The sequence below is a fragment of the Gekko japonicus genome, unplaced genomic scaffold (assembly GCF_001447785.1).
Source record: "Gekko japonicus isolate JY-2015 unplaced genomic scaffold, Gekko_japonicus_V1.1 scaffold147, whole genome shotgun sequence".
NCBI classification, from domain to species: Eukaryota; Metazoa; Chordata; class Lepidosauria; order Squamata; family Gekkonidae; genus Gekko; species Gekko japonicus.
The window spans coordinates 198,862-213,198 of record NW_015163607.1 but is presented as its reverse complement, the minus strand read 5'-3'; positions in this window follow the sequence as shown (position 1 = coordinate 213,198).

Below are 14,337 nucleotides of genomic sequence, written 5' to 3'. Positions count from 1 at the left end.
CTGACTTCTAAGAAAATCTGCATATGATCAGACCAAACTAGGGTTGCCAACCTCCAGGTGGCACCTGGAGATCTCCTGCTATTACAGTTGATCTCCAGGTGACCAAGATCAGTTGTTCCGGAGAAAATGGCTGCTTTGGAGGGTGGACTCTATGGCATTAAAACCTGCTGAGGTTCCTTCCCTTCCCAAACTCCACCTTCCCCAGGTTCCACCCCCAACAGGTATTTCCCAACGCAAAGCTGGCAACCCTAGACCAAACAGGTAGGGTTGCCAGTCCCCAGTTGGGGGGTGGGGGAATCCCCTGGTTTTGTGGGCTCCTGCCTGCCACGAGCCATCTGGCCAGTGGGAGGAAATCCTCCCCCCAACAGCAATGTGGAATGATGCACATACATCATCTGGAAGTGACGTAGGGAGGGTGTTCTGGTTTGGGGGCAAAACTTTATGGTTTGAGGGCAATTTTACCATAGAGTTTTCCCCAAAAAACAAAGTATTGCCCCCGCTGTGCCTATGTCACTTCCAGGTGATGTCATCGGCACCCAGCTCCTGGAGTGTCCCCCATCCTCTGCCAGCATCTCAAATGGACCTGGCAAACCTACAAACAGTACTAAATCTCATTGGCTATTGGACTTGGGAATGCTTTTTAGCAGAAATTAGATTTCAGGTTGTTGTTGTTATTTTAAGAATAATTCTCTATTCTTATCCATCAGACAGCAAAAAAGGCAGGTAAAAATGGTATACATTTTACCATGCAGCTGTGCTCTGTCCTTTTTCTCTTTCATTCCTGCCCTTCTGGTTCAAGACATATTAGAGGGAGGAAAGGGAAGTGGAAAAGGCTGGTAAAGATGGCTGCAATAAACAAACTGCTTTTGGAGGCGTAGAAAAGCTTCTGCTGAAAATGAAACTAAAAATAGGTGGCAAGCCAACTGCTGCTGATTTCTTATAACCCCTCATGCTCTCTTCAGTCATTGTCTAGGGCAGAGGTGTAGAACTCATTTGTTATGAGGGCCGGATCTGACATAAATGAGACCTTGTTGGGCCGGGCCATGTGTGTTATAAAATGTAATGCCAGGTAGAGGAGATATAAACTTAATAAAGGACACAAATACAAAGGTTTTTTTTTAACTTAAAATAAAAACATGCTTAAAACATTAGCTCTGTAAGCTGCAAACTACTTTTGATTTATTGATGTTCACCGCAGAAATCTCATGCTCAGAGTTCTGAGCCTAGGGCCCAGGTTAAAACATGAAATGGCTGAGTGATTAAGAGAGTCTGGCAAAGCAAGCTATGATGCAGCAGCAGAACTGGAAGCAGGAGATGGCCAGTTCCACTGCGGGCCTGATCCGGCCCCCAGGCCGCATGTTTGACACCCCTGGTCTTCTTGCAGGTGCCTGGCCCCAGGATGCCTTGCTTAGCTGTCACCAGGGGAAGGGTCTTCTCTGGCCCCTACCCTGTGGAATGCACTCTTGGATGACACACATGCCCTGCTGGACTTGTTTAGTTTCCGCAGGACATGCAAAGCTGAATTATTTAGGTTGGCCTTTGGAGGATAACCATGTGTTTGGGCTGTTTTAATAGCGGTATGATGATAGCCAAGTATTTTAATATTTTAATGTTTCAATGTTAATATTTTATACTTGTTAGTTGTTTTTATGTTGCTTTTACCTTATTGGTTTTAATGTTGTAAGTTACCATGAGACCCTTCGGGTGAGGGGCGACTAAAAAAAATCTAATACATAAATTTACAATGGAGCAAATTCCTTTGCCTTAAAGGGTCCTGAACAGTTAAACCATTCTATTCTATTGAATTTTAAGGAAATGGTCTCAAATTACCACCAACTGCACAGTGTATATTGTTGTAATTTGCAAAAAATTGAAAAAGTATATTTCAGCACAGTAGTTTAATGTTAGCACTATTGTAAATGAAGTGAACCTCAACCAAATAAAATGGAGTGATAACACTTAGATGAAAATATAATCTTGTAATCAAGAGCAGACCTGAACAAATTTGTGATCCACCAAGGCAAATGAAGTCCACCACACATTGAAATGCTTGATAAACTCCATGTTTCCTTCCAGTCATAGGCCGGCAACAACAAAAACAGGGTTACCGAGGCTTTGGAAGGAGTCACCATGTATAGGTAGTACTAAGTAGCTAAAAAATAAACCACATGAAAAATATGTTTAGGTTCGGTGGGTAAATGGAAGCTCAAATAACATTAGAATGGATTGTATGACATCATGTCCTCTGAATCCAAGTGAGATTCTTGGCCATGAACATGCTCTGAGGATAATGAGTAAGTAATGAGTAAAAAGAAAACTACCAAGGAATAAATGTTAGAAGACACTTGTGTCATTAAATACCATTCACTACCATGTGCGCTGTATGCTCAGAGAACCTCAAAACGTTTTTAGGGGAGGAAGTGGCTCTCTCTTTCTGCATGGCCCAGTTTCTCAGTGTCCTTTTTCAGTGAAAAGTACTCGGAAACGTGGAGTGATTTCAGCCTAGAGTACTTTATTAGATCCGAACGAAGACAAAGACGCCGGCTCCCAGGCCGGCTTATATGCGTTCAGAAAACCCGCCACCAGTACACCTAAACACACACCCTACTCCCGATAGGCTATTTACAGTAACCGGGCGACCATTGGTCTCCCGGCTGGGAAGCTGGCCCTTTGATTGGGCCGGCTAGGATCCTTCGGATCCTTTGTCTTTCGCCTGACGCTACTGCTAACTTGGTGCCTGGCCAAGCCGGGCAAGTCCGGGCATGTCCGGCTGACTGCTTTGCCTGTGGAAAGACGGCAGTACATTACAGAGGGAAAGAAATTCTAAAGAATACGCTGGCTATATCTTATATCAAGAGGAAATGGGAAGGGCTGAGGGGAGAGTCAGAAGAGCTGGTCTTCAAAAACCTGCAGCTAGTGATGCCATGTCTGTTGACTTCAGTGGCCGGGGTGTGTGTGTGTGTTGCACTTTCTTAAGCAGCAGTAGGCCAGTGTGGTATAGTGGTTAAGAATGTTGGACTAGTATCTGGGGAACCCAGGTTTGTGCCATGGAAGCTTGCTGGGCCATCCTGAGCCAGTGACACTTTCTCAGCCTAACCACCTCACAGGGTTGTTATGAGGATAAAATGGAGGAGAGGAGAACAAAGCAAGCTACTTTGGGTTCCCACTGGGGAGAAGGGTGGCGTGCAAACAAACAAATAAATAGGCAAGCTAATTATTTAGCCCCATCACAGAGGCGGAAAAACAGATGCTGTTGACCAGTTGACCTGAACAACTTGTAACCTATGAAAAATGAATGTATCTCCCCTGGCATGCAGAGGTTAGGTTTTTCTGTGTACCGGGGGATTACAAGCACCAGATGGATGAGCTGCTGTATATGGCTGGTAGGCTGCATTCAGCTGGGCAGGGCTCAATAACGTAGGTTTCTTTACACAGCAGTCGTAGTTGTTTTGGATGTTTCTGTTGTGTAGTGGTGGAGAGCAAGGAGGCAGAGCTCTCCATTGTGTTCATCTTGCCTGTACTCCCTCCTCCCTCCAGCTTGTTTTTAGCTGGTGCTGTGAGTGTTAGATTTCTTCCCTCCCTCTTGACATTCTTTTCGTTGAGACCTGTCTCTCTCTCACACACACTCACTCACTAAAATGTGCTCGCAGTCCAGGCTTTGCCAGCCCAAGAATGGCTCCTTGACCAACTTCCTCCCTCGCCTCTCCCCTCCGCAAACACCGGCTTCCTTTGTGTTTTTAACAAAGTGATTTTCTTGGAGTGTTTCTGCTGCCCTAAATTCTCTCTTTCTTCTCTTTCGCTTCTCAGTGCTTATAATTGCACACATCTTCAGAGGAAAGTAGAACATATGTTTCTCTTCAGGTTTTTTTTTTTGTTTGTTACCTGTGTGGCTCTGGAGAATATTGGTGGAAGAAGAGTCTTCTAGAAATAAAATACCTTTAAGGATAAAAGTTTTGCATCTTCTCTCCCCATTTATTTCTTGTGTACATCTATATCTCCTTGAAATTACTCTGTTCAGCTACATTTGAATCACTGTCATTTGCAGTGCCATCCTATGCAGAGTTACACTCTTCTAAGCCTTAGAAGTCTATAGACTATGAAGGGTGCAATTCTGCTTAGGATGGCACTGTCGGGAGGTCGAGTCCACAAACCCCCCGACTACGCGGGAGATATCCCCAGTAGCTCCCGAAAGCACGAAGAAGATGGACAACAACCCTTTGAGGGAGGACCCGGGACTTTGGGCAAACAACCCAAACGGGGAAGTATTGCTTCTAAGGGAGGTAGACAGGGAAAGGGAGCTCATTGGGCTACAAGACAAGGGCCTGACAGGAGAGAGACAGGATGGCAATGTTACTAGACAGGATGGCAATGTTACTAGACAGGATGGCAACATTACGGGAATAAGTGGCTATGGGATGAAAGATTGGTGCGAACACTTTAAGGATTGGGTGTAGGGAGGCCGAAGGGATGAGGACCGCATTGTATCTGAAATAAAGAGAAAACAGGTGACCTCAAGGACGAATGATGGGGAGTGTCGATGATTAGGAGGAAAGTGAATATAACTGGTACTCCACAATCGGCCCCCCATGGGTAGTAGACGAGAGAGAAACGATGGAGAGAGGCTGAACCCATCACTGAGAGGAAAAACCTGATTCCGTTTTGGAAGCGGTCTATCATCCTGGCGGACTCCCACGATCCTTCCCGTCTTGTGTTGCAACCGGAGACTGACAGGCACTGCTAGTAAGTTACTCTATAGATCTAGGGTTGCCAGGCCCTTGGACCTGTCGGCGGGGGATGGGGGGTGAACTCACTGGGAGAGGGGAGGAATGCTGAAGATAAAAGCGACATGCCGACATGACCCGGAAGTGATGTAGGCATGTTGGGGACATCAGGGGCTGATGTTCTGGTTTTTGGCCAAAACTCTGTGATAGAATTAGCTTCTACCATCAAGTTTAGCCCCCCCAAACCAGAGTATCATGTCACCAATGTACTTATATCATTTTTGGGTCATACAGGCATGTCGCGTTTACTTCTGTCTCCATGCCTGTTTTGTCTTGACTGCATAATAAAAAGTAGAGACATTACACTGCCAACAAAAGTCGGCATAGTCAAAGCAATGGTATTCCCAGTAGTCATGTATAGCTGTGAGAGTTGGACTGTAAGGGAGGCCGAATGCCGAAGAATAGATGCTCTTGAATTAGGGTGCTGGAGAAGACTCTTGAGAGTCCCTTGGACTGCAAGAAGATCAAATCAGTCAATCCTAAAGGAAAACAAACCTGACTGTTCCCTGGAAGGACAGATACTGAAGCTGAAGCTCAAATACTTTGGCCACCAAATGAGAAGGGAGCACTTACTGGAGAAGACCCTGATGCTGGGAAAGATCGAAGGTCAAAGAAGATGGGGACGGCAAAGGATGAGATGGTTGGACAGTGTTACCGATGCAACGAACATGAAACTGAGCAAACGCCAGAGGACAGTGGAAGACAGGAGGGCCTGGCGTGATGTGGTCCATGGGGTTGTGAAGAGTTGGACTCAACTGTGCGACTGAACAACAAGAAGACTGTTGTTTGGGGGGGGGTAATTGGGGTGGTGGTGGATAAGAGCGCCTGAAACTAGGGAATTCCCACTCACACTGGGGGGGTCTGGCATCCCTATGTAGATTAGGGTTCCCCAACCTTTTTGACCCTGTGGGCACCTTTGAAGTTCTGATGTAGCATCATGAGTGCAGCAACAAAATGGCTGTTGCAGGAGGCAGAGTCAGCCATGATATGGCTGCCACAGCATACCTTCAGTCACACAGAGTTGACTGACTCTGTTTTCCCTCTGACGACCGGGGCCACGCCCCCAACATGATCGACATCACACGCACATCGACAAAGATCGACGCTGTGCTTTGGGGGGCGGCGTTCCCCCCGGGGCCTGATTCCGCGGCAGCGGAAATCGGGCCTCCAAAGCGGGGGTTTACCCCCCCCGCCCCCACTTGGCAGCCCTAGCTGCCAAAGCCACGTTTTTAAAAATCTGCACAGGTAATCAATTTTCAATCAGTCAACCAGAAGTATTGCTGGGCAGAAGCCCCATCTGGTTCCAACCACTTTCTAAAACACTTGGGTGTGTGTGTGCCAGGATGGCACCCACATGCACCACGTTGGAGAATCCTACTGTAGATACTGCCTTAGTCATATCTTGCTTAACATAAATGTGATCATTGCAGTATGAACCATTATACGCCCAGGTTTAGGCACTGATACTTAACAGGGTCCATATAGTCGTCCAGCAAGCAATCTGCAAATTTCAGCAGACATTTATTTTTATTATTTATTTTTATTTTTTGGATTTTTATTCTGCCTCCCCAAAATGGGCTCACGGTGGATCACAACAAAACAGAGTCAGAGACTTGTTACAATAAAATCATTAAAACAGTAAAATTCAAGAGGTAGCAGCAATTTCATTAAAAAAACCTGTTAGGGCCACATAGGTGGAATCAATGGGAACTTCAGTAGATTGGGAACTAGAGCAGGGAGGCCAACTAAGATGGACGCCCACCACCTCACCCGAAGGCCTGGTGGAAAAACTCTGTTTTACAGGCCTTGCGGAATGATAAAAGGTCCCGCAAGGCCATGATCTTCAGTGGGAGCTGATTCCACCAGGCCGGAGAAAGCCCTGGCCCTGGTTGAGACTAGGCGGATGTCCTTTGGGCTGGGAGTAAGCAGTAGGTGTTGATCCAGTGAGTGGAAGGCTCTTCGGGGCACATATGGGGAGAGGCAGTCCTTTAGATATGTCGGTCCCCGGCCACGTAAGAACTTTGGGAGGGAAATGGAGGACATCCAAGATTGAGACAGCCCTTTGCCCACTTAGAATGGCTTCTGCCAGCCAGCAGAGGAGAGGTGTTTTGTGCTGCTGATGCTGCTCTGAGGATAAAATTCTAGATCCAAGATCTCTTCCACGGGCCCTCTAAAAATCGGCAAACAGCAGACAGGAATCAAGCCTAACATTAAGGAGCCAACAGAAGGCCGTTGGGCACAAGGGTCTCATTGAACGTGTGCCTGTGATCTGTCCACTGTACCCATATATCATAAATATACCTGTGTAAAGAAAGTTGCCTTGTTTTGAGTGCATCTTTATAACTGTAACACTGGGGGGGATTTAATGAAATATGGCATACTTGGTGCTTAGTAGTAGATTAAATGTTAAGAATCGCTGGTCTAAGGGCTTGCGAAGGTATAAATATACAGTTCCATGTTTCAAGCACAAGCCTGCACAACTTTGTAACCCAGCAAGGACAACATACCTAATCAGCCAAATTTCATTGCCTTAAAGAAACATTTTTACAGTCCTGGGTACTCAACAAAAAGATGACACTTACTGTATACCTAGTGGGCAGGATTTTCAAACACCTGGCCGCTCCATTGCATGGCTGGTGGACTGTGTTTGGTTTGGTGGTCACCAGTAGTGCAAGCAGAATTTGCATCTGCTGCAGAATTTGCATCTGTTGCTAACAAAGCTTCAGCAAAGTACATTTTAAACCCATCACTCTATTTCCACTTCACTTTGGAGCACAGAATGAAACTCCAGATACGGAGCATGAGAAATTCCAGTGATGCCTCTGGAATTTCCAGACTGCAGCCGCCTTTTGGGTTTTCATGGGTGTCACAGAAGTTCTGATGACTGCGCTATTGGTGTGATCAATTCACACTTTGATCCCCCCCCCTTTTCCCTCATCCCGGTTCTGTCTGTTCACATTCACACTGAGGACTGAGTTTCTGCTTTGGGGGAGAGGGGGCTGCACATGCATTGAAGAGTTGGAGCCAGAGGTCGATTCGGGGGGGATTGCGGGGGATCGCAGTTCCCCCGGGTGAGGTGCGGAGGGCGGGGCACACGACGAAGCCCCGCCCCCTGCTTCCGGCCACCCCGCTTCCGGCCCTCATTCAGCCAGGAGGAGGCAGGAGAAGAGGGAGGGTAAGTTGCTTCCTTCCCGCCTCTCCCCACCCCCGCCTGGGGCCAGGGAGGGCCTTGGCGGGGCTTCCTCGCACTCCCACCGGCCTTGCAGGTCCACCGCCGGGCCCCTGATGTCAGGGGGTGTGGCATATGCTAATGAGTTATGATAATGAGTTCCCCTAGCTCTTTTTCTATGAAAACGACCCCCGGTTGGAGCATTAGCAGCTTCAAGGGGGCTGTGCAATCCCTGTTAAAAGTACGTTCCCTACCCATCGCACTACAACTGAGGGTTGTTCCTGCTGTACGTATCTCACCCCTTATTGGTTGCCTCTTTTCCCATGTCTGAGCGGTCTCTCTGATTGGCTCTCTGCTAAAATTTTGAATTCCTTTACCTGAATTGCATCAGGTACACAGCTCCAGTGGCACACCTAGAGTATTCGACACCCGGAGTGGGTCATTTTTTAACACCCCCCTTCTCTATATGACAAAATTGTCCAGGTCAGGGCTCGAGTGGGCTTACTCCCGGTGAACGCAGTGGAGCTTACACTTAAGTAAGCATGTATGGAGAGGGGCACTTCCAGGATGAGTATGTTCTGGCCTCCAGCGCCTGTGGCCTTTCTTGGGGGAGAGGCTCCACAAAAGCCCCCTCCTTGGTTTGCTCTGCTGAGCCACCAACTTAACGTGGAGTGGTGGCTGATCTCCCAAGGGAAGCTCTGGATTCATGCACACAAAAACCCAACCTCTCTGGATGGATCTTTGGACAAGCAATATTCTTTCATGCTTCCATGAGGGCCAAGGGCGCTGGGTTTTTGACATGCAATAGTCCACTGAACACCTTGAAATTTTGTGCTGCCAATGCATGCTTAAGATAGACCGGGCTGCAGAGAAAATAAATGGGCAATGATCAATGTTCCCTCTAAGCCATGGAGTCTTGTGAGCAAAAATTCTACTTTGTGAGCTCCTTTCATTAAAGTTGTGAGCAAGCAATTAGTCTACTGCATAAATTAGTTTGTTCAGGAGCCATCCTTCCTGAGCTAAAGCAAAAATATGTGAGCTGGAAGCTAAGAAACTGTGAGCTAGCTCACACTAACTCAGCTTAGAGGGAACACTGGCAATGATTGGCTGCTGGTGTCGGGCCTCCCAATGGGACTGACCATTTGTTTCAGCACAGGTGCCCTCCAGCACTGAAACGTTTCAGCGCTGGCACGCAAATATTTAAAAAAGTTTGCCACCCAAACCAACCCTTTCTGGGCAGGTTTTGGGCTGCAATCCATGAGGCAAAAAAAAAGGGGTTTAGATTCTGAGCAAGAGGTTAGGTTGCTAATTCATTCTGCAACTGGGGGGAGGGGAGGAGTACGAGAAAAATGAGTTTAGGAAAGAACACAAGGAAAAAGAACAAGTAACATCAGAGAATGACAATGGAACATTAAGGCAATCTGGAAAACGCTAAATACAGAAATGAGAGTATCTGTACCAAATCTAGTAATCCAGATAGTTTTCTTAACATTGTGACGGCTCTATGCCATGCTGACATTATATTTATTTATTTGTTTAAAATATTTTTTTATTTGTTTAAAATAGTTATATCCCACCTTTCCTTGTGGTTCAAGGCAGCTTACAAGAACAAAATTTTCTGTTAAAACCAGAATAGGATGGCACTACTAATGTTCCTTTGAAACAATATATTTTTTGTATTTATTTACTTCATTTAAGCACCATTTTTCTTCCCACGGGGGGCCCAAAGTGGCTCAGACCATTCTCCCTTTCTCCATTTTAACCTCACAAAAACCCTGTGAAGTAGGTTAGGCTGAGGATGTGTGACTAAACCAAGCTTGTCTGGCAGACTTCCATGGTAGAGGGGAGATTTTAACCAGAGTCTCCCAGATCCTTGTCCGACACTCTAACCATAAAATAAGTTTCCCCAGGGGTCATTTCGTAGAAAAAGAGCTAGGGGGACTCATTAGCATAACTCATTAGCATATGCCACACCCCCTGACATCACCGGAAGTGTGTCCTCCCCACAGCCGGCGGCGACCTCCAGCGGGCACCAGCAGGGAGCTCCAGGCCCCGCCCTCCCGCACCTCACCCGGGGGGATGGCGTCCCCCCGCGTCCCTCCCAAATGACCCCTGAGTTTCCCCCAAAGGGTAAAATGTCATGGCAGCATAAGACCCCATTCTTCAAGCCAGCCGTCTGGGCACTTCCCCCAAACATTCTGCTTTCAGCCATCTCCAAGCTGCTCTGATCTGGCTCTCCTGGAACACTCCCTGCTAGATGAAATTAGCTCAGCACTACCTGGCAAGTAATTATGACACCCATTCTAAGTGCCGTTAGATCCAAAGTATCCACATTGACTGTTTATTGTGAATTTAAAAGCCACTCTAAGCACAGAGAGGTTACTAATGATAGGACAGTACGGCTCAGAACAAGATTTCCCCCCCAAGGTTTGACATCACCACTGCAAAATCAGGTTTAGATTTTGCGAACTTCCAGGAGAAGAAAGTTATAACGCTATTGAGCAGACACTAAGCCCTGAAGCAGACATAATGGCACACCCTCTCTTCTCCTGCCTATCACACTTTAATACAAAATGTATTATGTGACATCACTGTGAATTTTCACACTCATGCTTCACTTCACTGACTGCCATGTGCAAGTGCAGACACATTTGCAATTTGAAGACATCTAGATGCAGAATGCTGCAGCTTAGTTATTACCAGGAGCTCAGGGAAACATACACTGGGACGGGCAGTCTTGAAGGAACTAGAGAAGATCCTTAAGTGTAACCATGTGATCAAGATCGATAATTCATACTATAGTATTCCCTGTATGTATTTGCAAGTGTGCACGTGCACTGTGGTGGCTCAAGTGGTTAAGACGCTGAACTGCAGGCTGTGGAAGGTCGGTAGTTCAGCAGTTCGAGACCCAAGTGTGCCGCATGACGGAGTGAGCTCCCGTCTCTAGTTCCAACTCCTGCCAACCTAGCAGTTCGAAAGCAAGAAACTACAAGTAGATAAATAGGTACCACTTCAGTGGGAAGGTAGGAGGAAGAGAGGAGAGGAGATTGGATTTATACCCCGCCCTTCACTACCCAAAGGTGTCTCAGAGCGGCTTACAAACTCCTTTCCCTTCCCCTCCCCACAACAGACACCCTGTGAGGTAGGTGGGGCTGAGAGAACTCTGACACAAACTGCTCTTTTTCAAGGACAGCTGTGTCAGAGCTTGCGACTGACCCAAGGTCACATCAGCAGGTGCAAGTGGAGGAGTGGGGAATCAAACCCGGTTCTCCCAGATTAGAGTCCGCACACTTAACCACTACACCAAACTGGTAACAGCATTCCGTGCGCCTTGGTGTTTAGTCATGCCGGCCACATGACCATGGAAACATCTTCGGACAGCGCTGGCTCTTCGGCTTTGAAACGGAGATGAACACCGCAACCCTAGAGTTGGATTCAACTGGCTTTTGAGCAAGGGAACCTTTACCTTTACGTGCACGAAAGCTTATATGCAGAATTAAACTTTGTTGGTCTTGAAGGCGCCACTGGACTCAAACTTTGTTCTATAATATTCCCTGTTACTATGTCTGGGTGTGAAAGTGGGACAACGAAGAAAGCTGATAAGAAGAAAATTGATTCATTTGAAATGTGGTGTTGGAGGGAAGGTTGATACCATGGACCACCGAAAGGACAAATGAGTGGGTTCTAGTTCAAATCAAGTCTGAACTCTCCCTGTAAGCTAAAATGACTAAAGGGAGGCTATTGTTATTTGGTCCCTTTGTGAGAAGACAAGACTCACTGGAAAAGACAATAGTTCTAGGAAAAGTTGAAGGCAGCAGGAAAAGAGGAAGACCCAGCATGAGATGGATTGACTCCGTAAAGGAAGCCACAGCCTTCAGTTTGTAAGACCTGAATAAGGCTGTTAATGATAGGACGTTTTGGAGGTCATTAATTCATAAGGTTGCTGTAAGTCGGAAGAAACTTGATGTCACATAACTCACACAGGTAGAGAGATACATATTGCTCCCATTCTGCAGTTGCTCCATTGGCTGCCCATCAGTAACCAAATTCAGTCCAAGCTCTTGGCTATCTCATACAAAGCTGTTCATGGCCTTGCTCCCTCATATCTCCAGGATTGCCTCTCCTCCTATCCTCCACCATGACAGCTTCACTCATCTGAGCAGGGCCTCCTGCAAGTGGCACCCTGCAAATGAGCAAAATCAACAACTGCCCAGACACAGGCATTCTCTGTTGTGGCCCCCACCTTATGGAATGGGCTGCCCAAGGAGGTCAGGAAGGTTTCCAGTCTCCTGGCTTTCTGCAAACTATGCAAAACTAAACTGTTCAGGAAGGATTTTTTTACACCGGTACTGTAATTAAATGGTTCAGAAAGATGCTTTGGTAAAAGGATAGGGAGTGTGAACTATTGTACTGGGTATAATACGTACTGTCTGTTGCTGTAAGTATGATCCAATGGTGTACTTTCTGCAACATTTAATGTGACATGTTAATGCCTATGCTTTGTTTCAGCTCTGTTTCAGATTTCAGTAAACCATATCCTATTACACTGTTTATTGGATGTCCCCTCCTGTTGATCATATTGACTTACCATGTGTACTACTCCTTGAGTTTCAGTGAGACTGGCAAACTATAAGTAAATAAATATTTTCAGGAGAACAGAGGAACAGGAGATACAGGGCTGTTGTTTTTAGCTTTGTAGCAGTAGCCTTGTTTCAAACTCGAGACATTCTTTCTTTGTACACTTCCTACTTGCCCTAGAGGTCCACTTACTCTTGCCATAGGATGAAAGTCAGGTCCAAAATGCACAATACATGTGACTTGAGTCATGGATGCCTGACCCAACTTACTGTCAAAGTATGTTGCTCCATTCATCCATGGAGGGCTGGGAGGAAGGGCTTCAGGCTTCACTCCTGTGCTGTTTCCCCCCCGTGACATGACTTCTGTCATGTATCTTGCACATTTTGTCCCCGAGGTGTTCAAAACCATTATGATAATGATCATTACTAAGGTATGCGGGCAAATACAGGGATATTGATCTGTGACAGTCTTGGCGCAATCATTTTGGAATCTAATACTAGAACCAATGTTTGGAAACTGGAATGTAAAGCAGAGCCTTTGGAAAGCAAACTTAAAGCAAGTCGCCTAGATGATTTTGCAGATCTGGATGAGGAAGAAGGGAGCTATTGAAGCTCCGGTTTTAATTGAACTAAATTGTAAGTGACGCAAAAAGAAAACAAGCATTTACGTGGTCTGAAGTTGCTTTAAAAAGTAAAATTTTTACATATCCATGATATTATTCTACCAGTGATCAGGGCAGGAACGCACAGGAACGGAGTTCCGGCTGGCTCCCAAGTTGGCCACACCCATCAGGAATTCATTAGCATAATAGGCCACACCCAACAGCAGAAACTCATTCGGATTGGCTACATTAGGGGTGTGTGGCCTAACATGCAAAGGAGTTCCTGCTACAAAAAAGGCCCTGGGTTTTGACAACAAACAAGGTAGACAGAATAAGAAGCAAAAGGTGGTTGTGGCTGGATAACCACACTTCTGGTAACATGGGGGTGCGGCCTAATGTGCTAATGAGCTGTGCTGTCAGGGATGTGGCCTAATATGCTAATGAGTTTCTGCTGTTGGGTGTGGCCTATTATGCTAATGAGTTCCTGCTGGGCTTTTTCTATAAAAAGAGCCCTGCCAGTGATCCAATGGAATTAGCCTGAGATCTACTCAACAGCCTTATGAAGCAAAGGGTTGTCACTATAGGATAAATCTTAGAGAAAGGGTCCTCTGAGCAGTGAAACCTGGAAAGGAAACAGCTCATGAAGACCATGTTCATTCCAGATTTAGCATAAGTGACAAACATCAGGAGGAAACTATGGCATCAGACTTAAGCAGGTGCTTCCTATAATTCCTGTTGTTCATTGTCCAGAGAGGACCAAGAATAATCTTATCTTCTGCCAGACCAAAAACAGGCCCTCACACTTATGACCCACCAAGCCTAACATAGTCTCACCAGCCATGTATTGAGCCCATCATGGGCTCAATCACATTTTTTTTTACCTGTCTCAGCCTGCAAATACAGGAGGAGTTGGTACCTGGCATATTGTCATGCATGTTCAGCTTGGTGGATCACAAGCAATGAAAGCCTAGTGAAAGATGGTGAGCACTATCCTAGATTCTACATTCAGTTTGTCATAGGGAGAAAAATGGGCTTGGTGAAAAGACTGACACTGTTCCATACACTGCAACTGTCCCTATATACTAGGGGCAGTCCCTACAACTGAGAGCCAGGTTGATGTAGTGGTTGGAGTATCACACTAAGATCTGAGAGACCCGGTTTCAGATCCTTACTCAATGAAGCTCAGTGGGTGACCTTGAGCCAGTCAT